At 49.2% G+C, this 13,899-nt stretch overlaps 1 pseudogene; it reads left to right on the top strand.

The window, feature by feature from the left end:
• Positions 1-2,021: 2,021 nt before the first annotated feature.
• LOC101559184 (transmembrane protein 69-like) lies at positions 2,022-6,188 on the top strand (annotated as a pseudogene).
• Positions 6,189-13,899: the final 7,711 nt, after the last annotated feature.

Below are 13,899 nucleotides of genomic sequence, written 5' to 3'. Positions count from 1 at the left end.
CTTCTTCTTCTTCTTCTTCTTCTTCTTCTTCTTCTTCTACTACTACTCCTTCTCCTTCTCCTCCCCTCCTTCTCCTTCTCCTTCTCCTTCTCCTTCTCCTTCTCCTTCTCCTCCTCCTCCTCTTCCTCCTCCTCCTCCTCCTCCTCCTCCTCCTCTTTCTTCTTCTTCTTCTTCTTCTCAGTAAGTGCAAGGAAAACCCTCTACCACTAAACTATATCCCAGATATTTTATTTTATTTTATTGCTATTTTTTTTCGCTTTTTGGGTCACACCTGGTGATGCACAGGGGTTACTCCTGGCTCTGCACTCAGGAATTACTCCTGGCGGTGCTCAGGGGACCATATGGGATGCTGAGAATCGAACCCGGGTTTCAAGCAAGGCAAACACCCTACCCGCTGTGCTATCGCTCCAGCCCTATCCCAGATATTTTATTTTTAGTTGTATTTATTACTTTTTCTTAGGGGAAGAGGCTTCAGGGAGCCACACACAGATGTGCTCAGGAGTGACCCGTGGTGGTCTTTAGGAATCAAACCAGTCAGTGAGGAAAGTTCCTTCTCATCCACATTTCCAACACTTGTTGGCCAACCCGGGTTTGATTCCCAGCATCCCATATGGTCCCCTGAGCACTGCCAAGAGTAATTCCTGAGTGCATGAGCAGGGTGTGACCCAAAAAGATAAAAAAAGAAAAAGAAAAAGAAAGTAGGGAGGTTGGGCTGGAGCAAGAATATAGTGGGTAGAGTGCTTGCCTTGCACGCAGTCAATCTGGGTTCGTTTTTCCAGTACTCCGTATGTTCTCCCCAGCATTGCCAGAAGTGACTCCTGAGCATAGATCCAGGAGTAAGCCATGAGCACCGCTGGATGTGACCCTCCCGCCAAAAGTGAGGGTACTTGGAAGTAGAGAAGGGCCAAAAAAGAAAGCGGGGTCCAGAGAAATAGCAAAGATCTTGGCATGTCTGCCCTGCCTTGCAAGTGTGGGGCCAGAGCCTACAGTGGGGAAGGCCGTTTCCTTGCACTCTGTTCAATCTCCGGCATCCCATAAGGTCCCTCGAGCACCGCCAGGAGTAATTCCTGCATGCAGACAGGACTAACTCCTGAGCATCGCCAGGTGTGATCCCTCCCCAACAACAACAACAAAATTCCAGGTGTGGGACAGAGGGATAGCACCACAAGGAGGGCATTTGCCTTGCACGTGACTGACCCGGCTTCGATCTCCGGCATGTCACAGAGTCCTCCAGAACCACCTCCAGTGGGAATTTGAACCATCTGGTTGCCTGGGGAAGAGTTTTCCAAGCAAAAGGACTGTCAGAGGGGCTGGAGCAATAGCACAGCGGGTAGGGCGTTTGCCTTGCACGCGGCCGACCCGGGTTCGATTCCCAGCATCCCATATGGTCCCCTGAGCACCGCCAGGGGTAATTCCTGAGTGCAGAGCCAGGAGTAACCCCTGTGTATTGTCGGGTGTGATCCAAAAAGAAAAAAAAAGAAGAAGAAACAAAAGGACTGTCAGAGGGCCTAAGGCTAGAAGTTGCCAAATGCATTAAAAATAACCCAGAAAGAAAAGAAAAGGAAAAAAATAACCCAGAAAGATTTTGCTGGAAGTGTGTGTCCGAGAGCACCTGGATGTTCTTTTTGTGTGGGGGGGGGGGAATTTTTTTTTTAATTGAATCACCATGAGATACAGTTACAAAGCTTTCATGTTTGAGTTTCAGTCATACAATGATACAACACCCATCCCTCCACCAGTGCACATTCTCCATCACCAATATCCCCAATATTACTGCCCCCCCCTTCCACGCTCCCCCTGTGTCTATGGTAGACAATTTCCCCCACACTCTCTCTCTACTTTTGGGCATTGTCACACTGTATCACTGTCACCTGGATGTTCTTGAAGCTCAGCTTTTGGTGGTTCACTGCCTGGAAGCCAGCAACAGTGCGCTTCTCTGATTCAGATCCTTTACTTACCGTAATAACCTTTTACTTACTTGTGTGGCATCTTCCTGAGCAACATGTTCACTAGTGCACAATATGCTTCATTTCATTCAGAGGTTTTCTCCGGCATCTTCAAAGATGCTGAAGTTTCCTTTCACAGTCAGAAGATGCTCCAGCACAAGAACAGATATTTGTCTCAAGATATGTCTCCAGAACTCGAGAATTATTTTCCCCCTTTGTTTTCAAGGCATTGGTTTCTCTCATCATGTGTATGAACAGGATTCAGTACTATCATACTTCCCCTGGCAGGTTTTTTTGTTTTTGTTTTTTTGTTTTTTGCTTTTGGATCACACCCGGCGATGCACAGGGGTTACTCCTGGTTCTGCACTCAGGAATAACTCCTGGCCGTGCTCAGGGGACCATGTGGGATGCTGGGAATTGAACCTGGGTTGGCCGAGTTCAAGGCAAACGCCCTACCCGCTGTGCTATTGCTCCAGCCCCACCCCACTCCCCACCCTTGCAGTTTTAAGAAGCAAAAGCAACCCATACTTCCAGCCAGGCAACCAAGCAGCATCACTTACCTCCCTGACACCCAAAGCCAGCATCATATTTAATTCTGACAGGACTAAACCCTTTTGTTGCTCCACCACTGGTCATGGTGGCAACAGTCTTACATCCCTAATTTAACATTCCTATTCTAGCTTTTGTTCAAACGGCTTATGGAGGGGCTGGAGCGATAGATAGCACAGTGGGTAGGGTGTTTGCCTTGTACGCGGCCAACCCGGGTTCGATTCCCAGCATCCCATATGGTCCCCTGAGCACCGCCAGGAGTAATTCCTGAGTGAAAGAGCCAGGAGTAACCCCTGTGCATCGCCGGGTGTGACCCAGAAAGAACAAAAATGGCTTATGGAGCTAGTTTCCTATTTTTCTTGGGAGGTTATGATAACATTGGGTTTTGCTCTAACAGAAGGTAGTCCTGCCAAACCAGATTACCTTGATTTAGCTAATAGCACAGCTTCTCTTTTGTTTTCATGGTTTGCTTTTCTTTTTTCAGAAAGACTCAGTGAAGCTATAGTAATATAGTAATAGTAGGCTTAGGGATAGCATTACACATTGAGCATTTTTTTTTCTTTTTGGGTCATACCCGGCGATGCACAGGGGTTACTCCTGGCTCATGCACTAAGGAATTACTCCTGGCGGTGCTCAGGGGAACATATGGGATGCTGGGAATCGAACCCAGGTTGGTCGCATGCAAGGCAAACGCCCTACCCGCTGTGCTATCACTCCAGCCCCATACATTGAGCATTTTCTTTTGCCACATTATCCCAGTTGGTTCAAACCCCTGAAGATAATAATCACTTTGGTAGCCTTTTTGTCATTTGTAATCACTTTACTGCTGAAAGATATTAATCCAGAGAAAGGACCTAAGAGACCCAGTCCTGGGGGCTGGAGTGATAGCACAGCGGGTAGGGCGTTTGCCTTGCACTCGGCCGACCCGGGTTCGAATCCCAGCATCCCATATGGTCCCCCGAGCACCGCCAGGAGTAATTCCTGAGTGCATGAGCCAGGAGTGACCCCTGTGCATCGCTGGGTGTGACCCAAAAAAAGAAAAAAAAAAAGAGACCCAGTCCTGTAGGATAAATATAAACTACACTGTAGATGGTACTAGCTTGTGACATCACCTTTTCCTGCTTCTCTTTGACATTTTTTACCCCCACCAATGATAATCTATTCATTGTAATTCTTGTGAAGAGAGGAAGAGTGTATACTGTGGTTTAAAAGTAAACCTTATCCTCATTTTACTTTAGGCAAATAAACATTTTACTTTAGACAAAAATAAACAGTTTATTTGAGAAAAACAACAACAGAAAGTGTTGAAGAGAAAACTGACCTGCGCTCCCTGGCGGCTCTGCGCGGAACTGCTTGCGTCAGACGCGGGCGGTGGGACCCCCGGTTCACGGTGGGCACCTTAAGAAGTGCGGGAATTCCCGAGTCTTCGATTCGCTGTAGACTGAACTGACAGAAAATTTTTGCAAGCGATTCTGACAACCACCCTATTGTGCTTTGTCCGAGACCATCAAGCACTTCTCCAGCACCTCCTGGGTGTCGTACAATTTCGATATTTTAGTCCCTTCTACCGGGAGAATGAGAAAATGGCAGCAAAACCCACAGGTTAACTGGCTCTGCAAGTAGCCGTCGGAGCCCCTCTCTCACTTGGGTTCAATTAATTTGCTCGCGTGGTGCTGGAGAACTGGGACAGGTAGGTCTAGGGCGCCGGCTTCGCACTGCAGCGCGTAGGTCCGCGGAGCACCACCAGAGGTCGCTCCTGAGCACAGAGCTAAAAATAGCCCCTGAGTTTTCTGCTGGGTGTCAACCTCCCCCTACGCATTATTATTATTATTATTATTATTACTACTACTACTACTATACTGGAGCGATAGCACAGCGGGTAGGGTGTTTCCCTTGCCAACCCGGGTTCGAGTTTTCCTTCCCTCTCGGAGAGCCCAGCAAGCTACCGAGAGTATACCACCCGCACGGCAGAGCCTGGCAAGCTTCCCGTGGTGTATTCGATATGCCAAAAACAGTAACAACAAGTCTCACAATGGAGACGTTACTGGTGCCTGCTCGAGCAAATAGATGAGCAACGAGATTATTATTATTATTTCCTAGAATGGCTCACAACACTCAGAGAACTATTTGCTTATGAGACCGCCCATTTATTATGCAAGAACAACTCAAGTAAAACCTCCACGGCTGGCGAGAGGTTCAAAGGTTGATTGTTCATGCTTTGCCTGCAGAAGGTCGGGGTTGATTCCCCAGCACCTCGAAATTCCTAATCCCCGATGGGAGTGACCTGAGAAAAGCGCCCGTGGGGAGCAGTGGGCATCATCCCTGAGCCCTGAGACTGATGGCAGGGAAGCTTGACAGCAGGGGTGTGGGGGGAGAGACAGGGACTCTGAGCAGGTGTTAGCATGCTCTCTGGTACTCTAGCAAGCTCTCTGGACCTCCCCTTTGGGGTTTGGATGGCATTCCAAGCACAAGCATGGCTAACTAACCTCTCGTGCTATGCTTCCTCCATATGGGGTAAGGAGAAAGTTTCGTGGTTGGTTGTCAGGGCACCCAACAATATTTATTTATTTTTGTTTTGGAGGGGCCACCCCTGGCAGTGCTTAACTGTCACTCCTTTGGGCAGTTAAGGTCACTCTAATGGGGCTCAGGAGGGTATATGTGGTTCTAGGAATCAAACCCAGGTGTGCAGTGTGCAAGGCCAGTGCCCTCACTTCTGTCCTACCCCTCAGTGTGGGGCTGTTTCTTAGCCCGGCCTTGGCTCCGGTCTAGTGTTTTTGCCGATTCTAGTTGGGGACAGACTTCTTCTGAGTCTGCTACAAAAGTGGCATTGTCCTCGTGGCTGATCAGAAGGCATGTGATGTCACCAGGGTCATCACAAATGATGTCGACTTTGACCACTTGGGGAAAGTGGGATGAGAGTTTCCTGTGTCACGCTGGTGATCAGGTCAAATATTAATCAGAACATAATTGAGATGACAATCAGGAAGCTTTGTTTACTTTTATTTTTATTGAGATCACTCCCTTTGGCGCTGGTGAAGCAGGAAATTTGGAGGCGGAAACAGAAACAGAACCTCTGAATGACCTGTTCTTGGGCTGGGCTAAGATAATAGGTGGTAGCCCACAAAGGCACAGCACAAGCCAAGCGTGCTCAGAAAGTGGGGAGCATGTGAGTTAGACTCGGGTAAAGAGTACTTCTGGGGGCTGGAGCAATAGGACAACAGGTAGGGCGTTTGCCTTGCACACGATCAACCTGGGTTCAATTCCCAGCATCCCATATGGTTCCCTGCACACTGCCAGGAGTAATTCCTGAGTGAAGAGCCAGGAGTAACCCCTGAGCATTGCCAGGTGTGACTCCCCTCCAAAAAAAATGAGTACTTCCACCTTTTTGTTTCACCACCTTGGCCACCAGCATGGGCCAGGACTGGTAACAGCTCTGAGCCCCTACAAGGGACAGATTCACATCCCACCAGCCCCTGGGGGCAGCCTCAAGCTGCACCTGAGTCCACTTGTCCTACATGGCATGAAGGGGTCATCGCCACCACCCAATTTCCCTGGGGAGCCATGGGCTCAGGCTGGGGTGGGGAACTGCTCTTTGCAGGAAAGTTAGCTCTCACCTTGACACTGGCATTCTGGATCTGTCGCCTGGTCGCCTGGCTTCACAGAAAAGAATTTCAAGAAGATGTGGAAAGGTGAAGCAAGATAGTTTTTTTTGTGGTTTTTTTTTTTTTAACCGAAACTGACTTAGATATGAGAGGCGAGAGAGAGGAGCAGTGCATGTTCAAGAGAGAACTCGAGCTTCTCTAGAGTGGAAAAGGCAAAGAAACATGGGTACAAGCCACTAGGGACAAGGGGCAACTTTCTGGGTGGGGGCTAGGATTTCTGCATGGGGTGTTTCTCCTTTCCAAGGAGTTTATAATTTGAATGTCAAAAGGGTGTGGTCTTCACACCTTTGGGCTAGGAAATCTCTTCTTTTTTCTTTGCTTTTAGGGTCACACCTGGCGATGCACAGGGGTTACTCCTGGCTCTACACTCAGGAATTACCCCTGGTGGTGCTCAGGGAACCATACGGGATGCTGGGAATTGAACCCGGGTTGGCCGCATTCAAGGCAAACGCCCTAGCCGCTGTGCTATTGTTCCAGCCCCAAGGAAATCTCTTCTTAAGTTTCATTATTATTTCCCCAAAGTACATAACTGTCCCCCCGCCCCTCTATATTTAATGTCTCGGTCAACTTAAACAGTGGCTAATGTGTTGAAGCCCAGGCATGGCAGACTGTATTGAATCAATGACAAACGACTGGCTTGTGAGCTCAGTGGGGGCTGCTCAGGTGACCCTAAAGTGTGGACAGGTGTGTGGGGGGGTGGTCTCATTCTCTGTGACCAACCTTGCAGTCAGGGGCTGTAGAACCATTTGGGTGACCGATCAGTGAACAGAAAGCAAACATCGGAAACAGAAAGTGAACAAGGCAGAGAAATGACTCATAAAACCTTCCAAAAGGGTGAAGCTTGGGGCAGGAAGGACAGTGCAGCCAGTAGGGCATTGGCCTGGTATGCACCTGACCTGGATTCTATCCCTGGTATCCCACACTGCCTGAGTGCAGAGCCAGGAGTAAGCCCTGCGCACCTTCGGGTGTGTCTCAACCCCCCTGCCCCCCAAAGAAAGCTCCTAGAAATCAAACAGGTGTACATGTACCTTCACCAAACAGTGCCCTCCGAGACTAGTGTGAAACCTGGCAAATCTGTGGACCCCATAACCAAGAGTCTGTACAGCACCCCCCACACACACACTAGTCATCATGAAAATGGCAGTAGCAGAAGGAAGAGACAATTATGGGGAAAAATAAAGGTGCTTCAAGGAAGCAGGACAATTGCATCCAAGTCTTGATAAGAGACACAGTTGTTTTTGCTTGTTTTTGGGTCACACCCAGCAGTGCTCCAAACTTATTCCTGGCATTGTGCTCAGAGATCACTTCAGGGAATCATATGTGGTATTGGGAGTTACACCCAAGTTAGCTGATTGCAAGGCAAATAGCACAGCGGCTAGGGCATTTGCCTTGAATGCGGCCATGAGTTTGCCCCACCCAAACTCCAGGAAACACACTACTTTTTTTTTTTTTTCTTTTTGGGTCACACCCAGCGATGCACAGGGGTTACTCCTGGCTTTTCACTCAGGAATTACTCCTGGCGGTGCTCAGGGGACCATATGGGATGCCGGGGATCGAACCCGGGTCAGCCGCGTGCAAGGCAAACGCCCTACCTGCTGTGCTATCGCTCTGGCCCAGGAAACACACTATTATACCTATGATGGCAGCTAGCACTTCCTTCCTTCCTTTTGCTGTGCTTTTTCTAGCAGTCCTTGGGTGATACTCCTGACTCTTTTTTTTTTTTTTTTGCTTTTTGGGTCACACCCGGCGATGCACAGGGGTTACTCCTGGCTCTGCACTCAGGAATTACCCCTGGCAGTGCTCAAGGGACCATATGGGATGCTGGAATCGAACCTGAGTTGGCCGCGTGCAAGGCAAACGCCCTGCCTGCTGTGTTATCACTCCAGCCCATACTCCTGACTCTTTTACTCAGGAGTGACCCCTGAGGGGCTTGGGGTACCACATATTTGGTAGGGATTGAAGTGGGGACAGCAACATGCAAGGCAAGCTCCTCCACCCCTATAAAAGCTATCCAGCACCCTTGAAGATTTTTTGACGGGGCATACATTCACCTGTGCTCAGGGAGTACTCCTGGCTCTGTGCTCAGGGATCTCTCCTGGGGGTGGTGGGTTTAGGGGGTCATTTGGTTGACAGGGAGTGAACCCAGGTCAGCTATGTGCAAGGTAGTGCATTATCCACTGGACTATCTCTTCAGCTCCCATATTTAAAACGTTTATCTGAATCAGGTCTACCAGATTTGCAAAGGTATTGGATCAAAATGGCATTGCCGCTTTTTTTTTTTTTCTTTTTGGGTCACACTTGGCGATGCACAGGGGTTACTCCTGGCTCTGCACTCAGGAACTACCCCTGGCCGTGCTCAGGGGACCATATGGGATGCTGGGATTTGAACCCGGGTCGGCCGCGTGCAAGGCAAACGCCCTACCCGCTGTGCTTTCTCTCCAGCCCCTGCTGCTTTTTCTTATATTAAAGGCTTTGAAGAGAGCCTCAGACCCCTGAACAATTTATTGATTAAATTTGTGATAAATGGGCGCATATGCTGCCTGAGCCCATGTGTTTCTTGTGCTCACGTGGCCAAGCACATGTGTCGCCTGCATCTCCCCTATTGAGATGTGTACTTTCATACTTTTGTGTCTAAAGCTCGGATATGTGTAGAGGCTCTCTCTACCCTTGGAGAAGCCCGTGTTCTCTCTTGAGTGCGTTACTCTTACTCTTCTCTCTCCCTCTTACCCCTTCCTCCTTCCCTCAAAAACCCCTAAATAAAATCTGTTTACTTAAAAAAAAAATTGTGATAAATGTTCCAATGTTTAGGGAATTTGAAAGTTGTGACATTCCCAGCATACTATTTTTAGCTGTGGAAATAGTCCATGAGTGGTTAGGGGAGAACTCAGTTAAAAATTAATTATTACCCAAACCAAATAGTGTGACTATTTCAGTCCAGTGCAAAAAAATCCCCCCAGAATCTGATCTGTTCAACAAATGGCCAAGCTGCTTTTGGACCTTATACCTAAATGACAGTGAACTCAAATCTTACCTCAGATCTAAAGGGAAGGACGAAAATGTTCAAAGAGGGGCTGGAATGATAATACAGCAGCAAGGCTATTTGCCTTGCATGCAGCTGACCCGGGTTCAATCCCTGGCATCCCATATGGTCCCCCGAGCACCACCAGGAGTAATTCCTGAGTGCAGAGCCAGGAGTAACCCCTGAGCATTACCATGTATGACCCAAAAATCTCTCTCCCCAAACAAATAAATAAATTGTCCATAGATACACCTGCCTTGCACACGGATTTCCCCAGAATCCTATATGATTCCCTAAGCCCCACCAGGAATGAGGGCTGAGCACAGAGCCAGGAGGAAGCCCTGAGCCTAGTCAAGTGTGGTCCAAAACACGACAACAACTACAACAACAACGGGGGCTGGAGTGATAGTACAGTGGGGAGGGTGTTTGCCTTGCACACGGCCAGCCTGGGTTCGATTTCTCAGCTTCCTGCATGTCACACTGGCAGGAGTAATTTTTTTGAGTGCAGAGCCACGAGTAGCCCTTAAGCATTGCTGGGTTTGGCCCCCAAACCAAATACACACACACACACACACACACACACTCACAAAACAAACTTCTGTACTTTTGTGCATCAGAGAGAACAAGCAACATTGTGCCTGTCCAGGATGCACTGCAATAGGTCAGCAGTTGGGATTGTGCCATGAATGGGCCAAAAGTTCCAGTAGGGTCAGAACTGACTTTCCTTTCCTCAAAGAGCAATTTTTTTCCCCTTCTGGGTCACACCCAGTGATATTCAGAGGTTACTCCTTGCTCTGTACTCAGGAATTACTTCCGGAAATGCTTGGGGGACCATTTGGGATGCCAGGAATTGAAACCATGTCAACCGTGCAAGGCAAACGCCCGACCCACTTACTGTCACTCCAGACTGAGTCCACGGCTGCCTGAGAAATCAGGTGACAGGGATCCTCCCCCACACTGGGCAGCCTCCGGGTGTCTGGGGCTCAGCTTGAAGGCTACCTCGTGGGGCTGGGGGACTTGAGGGTCTGTGCCCTGTAGGTGCTCAGAGCAGACTTTTTTTGTTTGTTTTGTTTGGGGACCACACCTGGTAGTGCTCAGGGCTCTGTGCTCAGGGAATCACTTCTAAGTAGGACTCAGGGAACTACATGGATTGCCAGGGATCGAACCCGCGTCAGACACACCCCAGGCAAGCACCCTCCACATTGCACTCTGGCCCCTCATAAGGAGACGTACTTTAGTCCTGAGTTTCCCAGGCACTTCCCTGAGTGATAGAGATGAGTAGAAAGAACAGAAATAGATTTCCAGGGCTGAAAGTGATAGTTAAGTGGGCAGGGCATTTGCCTGGATGTGGCTGACCCAGGTTCAATCCCCGGCATCCCGTATAGTCCCCCAAGCACTCCTAGGAGTGATCCCTGGGTGCAAAGTGCAAAGCCAGGAGTAACCCCTAAGCATCACTGGGTGTGACCCCCCTAAAACAAAAACAAACAGAAAAAAATATTTCTCTGTCCCAGAAATAGATTTTCTTCTTAAGCTTTCCCAAGCCAGCCAGAGAACTACACCGGCAACACAATTGTAGATCTGGTGAGGGCTTAATAGTCAGAAAATAGAAGGAAATTTTACAGTTCAGCAACAGAACAGTGGTGTGACTCCCCCGGAAGTACAAAGGATCTGAAAAGATTACAGGTGGCAGGCAGGGCGCTTTCCTTTCATGAGACAGATCCTGGTTCCATCCTTGGCATCCATTCAAATCCCCTAATAACTGCCGGGAGTGATAAGGCATTTGCCTCCACAGGGTTGACGGGTTCAATCCCCAGCACCCAAGGGCCCCACCAGGAAGGATCCCTGAATGCTGAGCTAGGAGTAAGCCTTGAGCACGGCCAGATGTGATCCCCCCAAAAGAAAAAGAAAAAGAAAAAAATGAGTAAGGACATTCAGAGGTTACTCGTTGTTTTCATTCTCTGTGATCGTGATTGTCAGCAGCAAAGAGCCTGGGTAAGTGATCTGGCCACTGGCAGCGCTTGATCCTTGGCCATCGACTATCACTTACCCACCTGCCCACAGCGCCCAAGGAAGAGCATTTGGTGGTGCCAGTGGCTCCGGGCTTTATGGGCTAATGAGGTGCAGATTCCTCTGCTTCCTCCTACTTCTCCTTCTTCTTCTTTTTCTTTTTTTTTTTTTTTTGTTTTGGGTGGGACCACACCTGGTGATAATCCTAGCACTGCACTCAGAAATTACTCCTGGCAGGGGCTGGAGGAATAGCACAGCGGGTAGGGTGTTTGCCTTGCACGTGGCCAACCCAGGTTCGAATCCCAGCATCCCATATGGTCCCCTGAGGGCCACCAGGGGGTGATTCCTGAGTGCAGAGCCAGGAGTAACCCCTGTGCATAGCTGGATGTGACCCAAAAAGCAAAAAAAAAAAAAAGAAAGAAAGAAAGAAAGAAATCACTCCTGGCAGTGTTCAGGGGACCATATGGGATGCAGAGATAGAACCTGGATCGATCAGCCACGGGCCAGGCAACTGCCCTATGAGCTTTTCTATTACTCCAGCCTCTCCGCCTTCTTGACGTGTCCAGAGTTGAGGCTAGCTGAGAGCAAAAGGCCCCTTCCTCAGAGCTCATTAGCATTTCCGGGTGGTTAGACATACATTTGGCAGTAGCTTCTTCCCATTTTTTTTTAAGAATTTTTTTATTGAATCACAGTGAGGGGCTGGAGCGATAGTACAGCAGGTAGGGCGTTTACCTTGCAAGCAACCAACCCGGATTCGATTCCCAGCATCCCATATGGTCCCCTGAGCACCGCCAGGGGTGATTCCTGAGTGCTGAGCCAGGAGTAACCCCTGTGCATCGCCAGGTGTGACCCAAAAAGAAAAAAAAAATTATTGAATCACTGTGAGGGACTGGAGCAATAGCACAGCGGGTAGGGCGTTTACCTTGCACGCAGCCAACCCGGATTCAATTCCCAGCATCCCATATGGTCCCCCAAGCACTGCCAGGGGTAATCCCTGAGTGCATGAGCCAGGAATGACCCTTGTGCATCGCCAGGTGTGACCCAAAAAGGAATTACTGTGAATAGACCTTTACAGTTCGGGGGCTGGAGTGATAGCACAGCGGGTAGGGCGTTTGCCTTGCACGCAGCCGACTCGGGTTCGATTCCCAGCATCCCATATGGTCCCCTGAGCACCGCCAGGGGTAATTCCTGAGTGCAAGAGCCAGGAGTAACCCCTGTGCATCGCCGGGTGTGACCCAAAAAGCAAAAAAAAAAACAAAACAAAATACAGTTGGCAGTAGTTTCTTTTCTCTATCTCTTTCTTTTTCGTGTGTGTGTGGGAGGGTCATACCTGTTAATGCTGGTGCTCAGGGCTAACTTCTGGTTCTGTGCTCAGTGAGGATCTCTTCCTGCAGTTCTCAGAGGACACTATGGGAGCTGAAGATTGCACCTGGGTTGGGTGCACGAAAGGCAAATACTCTACCACTGTATCATCTCTCTGACCTTAGCATCTTCTATTATTTATTTATTTATTTATTTATTTTTGCCTTTTGGGTCACACCTGGTGAGCACAGGGGTTATTCCTGGCTCTGCACTCAGGAATTACTCCTGGCGGTGCTCAGGGGACCACATGGGATGCTGGGAATCGAACCCGGGTTGGCCGCGTGCAAGGCAAACACCCTACCCACTGTGCTATTGCTCCAGCCCCGCTCCAGCCCCTTTAGCAGCTTCTTTTTCTCCTTTTTTCCTTTTTAGTGGTAGCAGGGATCAAACCAACTGCCTCATATCTATTTTACCACCAAGCCACCTCATAGGCACCCACAGAGTGCTCTCTCTCTCTTCCCCCCATCTTTCCCTCCCTCTCTCTGTCTCATTCTCTCACTCTCTGCACTAGTACCAGTGATCAAACCTGAGGTTTCACTCATGAAAGGCATAGCAAAGCAATCCTTTTTGTTTAGACTTGAAAATCTGGGGAGGGGGATCCCAAATAGTGCTCAGGAGGCCTGAGGGGCGCTGCCAGTGATTTCCTACTTACTAGGAAATAGGTTCAAGGCCAGATCCTGAGGTGCTGGGGGCCCCTGGGTCATCCTGGCAGTACTGGGCGTCTCCAGAGCTGCATCTAATTAATGCTCAGGGGACCATGTGATGTCAGGGAATAAATCCTGCTCAGGTGGTTTTTTTTTTTTGGGGGGGGGTCACACCTGGCGATGCACAGGGGTTACTCCTGGCTCTTCACTCAGGAATCACTCCTGGCGGTGCTCAGGGGACCTTATGGGATGGTGGGAATCGAACCTGGATTGGCCGAGTGCAAGGCAAACTCCCTACCCGCTGGGCTATCGCTCCAGCCCCCGCTCAGGTTTTGTACTATAAAAGAAAAATGTAATTATTTTTGTTTGTTTTCAGGCCACATCCGGAGATGCTCAGGGATCATGCCTGGCTGTGTTTGGGGAACCCAGTGGGATGCTGGGGATTGAACCTGGGTTGGCCATGTGCCCAGCACACACCCTCCCCCTGTACTGTCACTCCAGCCCCAGACTTTCAATTTATTAACTGTGTTTCTTTCTTTCCCTTCCTGAGGCTGTTGCAGTTGGGGTGTGTTTGGGGGGGTTCATGCCCACTTGATCACCAAGCACTGGAGATTGTAGAACTCAGTGCTGGGATTGAACTTGCACATTCACACCTGTTTCACTGAGCACTCTGCCCCCAAAGTAGTTAATTTTATTGAATTTTACTTTTT

Source organism: Sorex araneus, chromosome 8 (assembly GCF_027595985.1).
Source record: "Sorex araneus isolate mSorAra2 chromosome 8, mSorAra2.pri, whole genome shotgun sequence".
Lineage (NCBI taxonomy): Eukaryota > Metazoa > Chordata > Mammalia > Eulipotyphla > Soricidae > Sorex > Sorex araneus.
Note: the sequence above shows the minus strand (reverse complement) of the source record. Positions and strands in the feature narration are given on the sequence as shown.